Consider the following 6,000-nt stretch of genomic DNA (forward strand, 5'->3'; position numbering starts at 1 on the left):
TCAAATTAATATTGCTGCAAGAATCTTTATAACATGTGCACATTGACTGCAACCCACAGACACAGAGAGACACATGCATGTGGACACACGCGCGCACGCGCACGCGCACACACACACACACACACACACACACACACACACACACACACACACACACACAGGGTCATTGTGGAATACAGCCAAACCACCTAGAAATACCCTAGCAGGCCAGCAGCTTTTGGCACGTTAAGATAGATCCTGGCCTCCACAACACCCTTAACCTGACGCTGCCAGATGGAGGGGTGCCATACCGCCCCATCTGGCAGAGTCAGGTTACAACACCCTTAGGTCTCTCTTTTGAATTCCTGTTGGATGTCCTTCGGCTTGCGTCTTCGCCCCAGCAACCTTCCAATGCATCAGTGCCTTTAGCCAAACCACAGTCTTATTTACCATGATGACATCGCATGGATTGAAGCTGAAGCTGAATCATGACAGTTACAAGTTGCTCTAGCGCAGGGGTTTTCAAAGTGGGAGGCTCCAAGCAGTTTCAGGGGAGGCTCAGTGAAAGGAAGTGGGGGGGAAAAGATTACATTAGTCATCAAAAAGAGATCACATAGAATAGCTTAAAGGAACACTCTGCCCATTTTCAACCAGCTTTGTATCACTGTCAAACTAGATGAATGATGAATAGTTTGACAGTTATTGAGAGTTGATTTGAGTTAATGAGTTATTAATTTGAGTTAGTGTGGACCAGTGATGTCACTGGTCCACACTTTAACACTCAATAACTGTCAAATTAAATGACAGACTTCAAAACAGTTTACAGTTTTCTGATATACTACTGATGTTCTAATGATACAAAGCTGGTTGAAAATGGGCGGAGTGTTCCGTTAATGTGTGTGATTTGGTTAAAGAGATATACAGAGATGCAGTCGTTTTGTGGAATTTTATTATTTTCCCAATTTTTATTTCAATCATGAGAGGCCAGTTGGTAGGATTTGACAAACTTTATTTAGCAATCGGCATGCATGGCAAATACTTTGGCGCATGACTCCATTAGCCAGTGGCGCTGCTCTTGAGGCAAGAGGAGGGCACCTGCATAGGCTAGGAGATCCCCCCCCCCCCCGTGGGGGATCAGGAGTCAAGACTCGTTGGTGGCGGACTGGGGAGGTGGGTGGGGCAAAACAACGCTTCGGAGGACGGCTTCAAGGGAAATGGACTGCTGAGAGCTAGCTGCTGCTATAATCGGCCAGAGAGAGAGAGAGGTGACGTAGAACCCTTGCTATATATATGAGGATTATCTGACGTCATAGCAGGCGTCATGCTAGGGCTTTGAATGACTACGTTATGCTAGAACTTGACTGTCATCAGGGGATGATCGGATTATGCATGAGTGGCCTTCTGCTTGAAATATGGTCTGGAGACCTCACTTCAATCATGAGAGGCCAGTTGGTAGGATTTGACTAACTTTATTTAGCAATCGGCATGCATGGCAAATACTTTGGCGCATGACTCCATTGGCCAGTGGCGCTGCTCTTGAGGCAAGAGGAGGGCACCTGCATAGGCTAGGAGATCCCCCAAAAGGAAGATCTGATTACCGGAGGTTAATTGAGATCTGCAGGCGCCGGTAGTTGATTGTACTTTTCTGGCCTTCGACCTTTTTAGCGACTTACAGCTATTTGCGGCTGGTGCTCCCAACTCGGTCGGGCACCTCGCGATAGCGCTTCCCAGCTTGGCTCACCTGGCCGCCTTGGCGCTTCGCGATTGTACTTTTCCGGCCTTCGACCTTTTTAGCGACTTACAAGCTATTTGCGGCTGGCGCTCCCAACTCGGTCGGGCCTTCGATCTTGGTACGTACTTTTCCTGCCTTCGACCTTTTTAGCGACTTACAAGCTATTTGCGGCTGGCGCTCCCAACTCGGTCGGCCTTTGATCTTGGTACATTAATGTTTGACTTGGCGCTTCCCGGCTTGGCCTACTTGGCTGCCTTGGCGCAACTACCCTGACTTTCTCCGACTCTCTCTTTCTCTATCCCCCCCCCAAAAATGAGCCGGGGAATTTACTGCGCCTTACTGGGCGCCATGCTTACGGGGAGCCACCACCAACGAGACATTTTAAAGTCCGGGACACTGTTCGTTGCCATGCTCACCGATTAAGGGAGGAGGGTTCTTTGGGCCGCCAGTATGGCCGCCTGCTCCGGGCGGATGTAGCTGGAGAATGCCGATGAGGACCAGCGGCCCATTTGCTGGAGGGAGGCGAAGGACACTCCTTGCTCGGCGGCCGCTCCGATCCTGAAGGAGTGGCTGGAGTAGTTCTTCGTCGGGAGGTTGCATTGCTGGAGCGTCTGCTTGAGGTGCAGGGTGAACCAGGATCTTGTCATGTGGTGACAAGGTGCGATGAGGAACAGGGGAGCCGAGGGGCCGGTCCGGGGCGGTGACGGCCGGTGATGATGTCATCAGATAGCGACCATCTTTTCCCCCCGAGCAAACGCCCGCTTGCTTACGGACTGCTCATAGCCCTGCTGGCGCAGCTGGGGCCAGACCACGGGGAAGTCTGGGCAGATTCACGGTGATTGACGGGAACCGGCTTGGAGAAGCGCTGAAGCTGGAGTGCCGTAGCATCTCGGGCACTCTGGGCAGACTGAAAGGTCCATGGGGCGAACGGTTCATTCTGGCGGCAACAGCTGAAATGTAGTGCTTAATGCATGAGATATAAAGAAACTGGTTAATAAACAAGTGAGAGAAAGCGATGGTTTCACCGCCTTGCAAGTGCACCATGGACTGCTAGTTGCAACTCGCAGTGATATGTTATGGTTGGCCACATATAGCGATGGGGTTCGCAGCCTCTTGTTACCTGACTAGCGTGACACTGTATCAATTATTTTAGCTTTGGTATTGTTTATGGTTAAGAAGGGGCAAAGCCGTCTCTACTTTCTGAGACGGCTGAGGTCCTTCAACGTCTGCCGGACCATGCTGAGGATGTTCTATGAGTCGGTAGTGGCTAGTGCCTTCCTGTATGCTATTGTGTGCTGGGGCAGCAGGCTGAAGGCAGCGGATGCCAACGACTCAACAACTGATCCGTAAGGCCAGGGACATTGTGGGGCTGGATCTGGGCTCTCTGACTGCGGTGTCAGAGAAGAGAACGTTGTCCAGGCTACGTTCCACCATGAACAATGACTCGCACCCACTCCACGGCGTGCTAGTCGAACACAGGAGTACGTTCAGTGAGAGACTGATTCCACCTAGATGCAGTACGGAGAGGCACGGGAAATCATTCCTGCCTGTGGCCATTGGTCTATTTAATGCCTCTCTTAAAAGAGCACCTCGGAGACGCTCAGTCTCCCTGAGACTGAGCCAGCCGATAGGTTAACTGTGCCTGGCTGAGCCACGTGTAACATATAGGGCAAGCCGACTTAATATAGTCCAGGGTGCAATAATGATAATTGACACGAAACGTATACTTGCCTGACGTATTTTGTATTTTGCTACTTAGACATTCCACTTTTTTTTTCTTTTTTTTTTTTTTGCTTCTAGCGCATTTAGTAGTTATTCTATGCTATGTTGTGTTTTTCTGCTTATTGCTTAATACTGCATTTGCATTGCATTTACTACTGTTTATTTTATTTTAAGCTATGTGTGTTCTGTGAGCGAGCTACTGTAACTTGTCCCGATTTCCTCTCGGGGATCATTAAAGTCATTCTGATTCTGCTTCTGAAGAAATGCCAGAGGCATTTTACTTTGAAATTCGTTGAGCACAGGAAGTGGTGTATTAAGACCGGGTAGCTTGACACGGAAAAGACGTCAGCATTCCCTGGGCCGTCTGGCTTCGGTCTGAAAGTTGTGCAGTAACACTCATTCTAGCTGATGCTCAGACAAGCTCCATGGGCCAGGGGTGTTAGAATGGCCCCTTGCGTGGTTATTATTATTATTATTATTATTATTATTATTGTTATTATTATTATTATTATTATTAAATTGTGACTCCCGCTGGCCATTTGCCAGAAAGCGATTTCCGCTTAGGCGTCGGAAATAGGCAGGCTGAGATGCCCACTGGATAGAATGGTCAGATCACAGGCCGAATAACTAGTCAGTCAGCCTCGCTTTATTTAGTCAAAGCACGAGGGACACCTACGGTACATGTGGTGTTTTCAGAGCAATGTAAGACAGTATTTCTGTTTGGTGGGGCGGGCCGTTGCGGGCAGACGGAGTATCAAAGAGATGAATACGTCTGAATTTTACTGGACTGGTAGATTGCCCGTTTAAGTACTGAAGTAATGATACTTTCCTCATGGGTCCTTTTGCATCCACGGGTGACTGGTCCTCCGGGGTATGCTCGGTGTGCTGTGGTCGTCAACCCCGTCCTTGGTAGAGCCTGGGGACGCGATGATCGCTGCGCGGAAGCCTGAATGCTTGGACGCCTGGACACCCGTCCGATGAAGAATAGTGGGGCTGCATGCATGCTGCTTGCTGAACGAAAATGTTAGTCACTGATTGTCAGTCTGAAGGTCTGTTGTTGACTTGGGGCGGACTCCTGGCTGGAGGGAAATGGCTGCTTTGCTTGAGCCGATTTGCTCCGTGAATGGAGATAGCGAGGAAAAGATTGACGACGTGCAAGACAACGTAGAACATGGCGTCTCACGGCGGCCCCTCGCAGTGGAGCGCCCCGCGTTGGCAGCCTGCGGCCCGGCCGTCTCGGAAGGCCGATGCGCTCTGTGCCGATCCGGAACAGGGTATCGTTGTTTGAGCTGTCGTCGCTGCCCATGGACTGTTCTGGCTCGGGATCCGACATACCAGGAGTGGGGAGCGTTGAGAGATCCGCGGGGATTGTCCACGGGTAGAGAGGACTTGGGGGTGCTGATTCGGTCTGCAGATATGGTGCAAAACAACGCTTCGGAGGACGGCTTCAAGGGAAATGGACTGCTGAGAGCTAGCTGCTGCTATAATTGGCCAGAGAGAGAGAGAGGTGACGTAGAACCCTTGCTATATATATGAGGATTATCTGACGTCATATTTGACGTCATAGCAGGCGTCATGCTAGGGCTTTGAATGACTACGTTATGCTAGAACTTGACTGTCGTCAGGGGATGATCGGATTATGCATGAGTGGCCTTCTGCTTGAAATATGGTCTGGAGACCTCACTTGATGTAGTCTGACAGTAATATCAGGCTATCTTAGCACAATTGTTGAGTGTTTATGGGCTCAAATAAGATAATCATGATTCCATAGGTATCCAGGAATTCAGCGAGGGGGGCGCCATTTTCCAAGCTTTGTCTGGGGGGAGGCCCACACTCTCAGACTTTGAAAACCCCTTCTCTAGCGTCAGCTAAAAGTAATAATAATAATAATACATTTTATTTATAGAGCGCTTTTTAAGGTACTCAAAGACGCTTTACATGGGGGTTTAAAAGCAACATATTAAAAACACAATACATAATGCAAATCAAAAATGAGGAAACAACATGGTTAAAACAAAATACAATACATAGTTATCACAGGTTAAAAGCACTTTTGAACAGGTGAGTTTTGAGTAGTGACTTGCATGTGGGTAGATTGGAGCAGTCTCTGATGTGTTTGGGGAGTGAGTTCCAGAGGGAGGGGGCAGCAACGGAGAAAGTACAGTACCGGTACTTGGTTACTTGGTAGATAGTAGTGGTGGGATAATGCCTGACTGAGACAAAGTCACTGCTGTGGTGCATTGGTCTCCCTAGTCTACCCCATCCACAGTAAAAGAGGAGAAGGCCTTTCTGGGCTTGGCGGTGTAGGCTATGACAGACACTTTCAATCAGGATTTTCCCAAAGATTAAAAAAAAATGTGGGTTCCTATAAGGTCAGAAACCATATAGACCATAGGCCAGTGATACTCAACTTGCAGCCGGGGGCCAGATGCGGCCCGCGACAGGGTACAGAGTGGCCCCCCAACCATTTTCTAATAATTTCACGTTAGTTTTCATTGTGAATTAGAATCTAATTCACAATCAAAACTAACATGAAATAAAGTTTGACTGAGCTCCAGCTAAATTGT

This window comes from Poromitra crassiceps, assembly GCF_964638095.1.
Source record: "Poromitra crassiceps genome assembly, chromosome: 2".
Classification (NCBI taxonomy): domain Eukaryota; kingdom Metazoa; phylum Chordata; class Actinopteri; order Beryciformes; family Melamphaidae; genus Poromitra; species Poromitra crassiceps.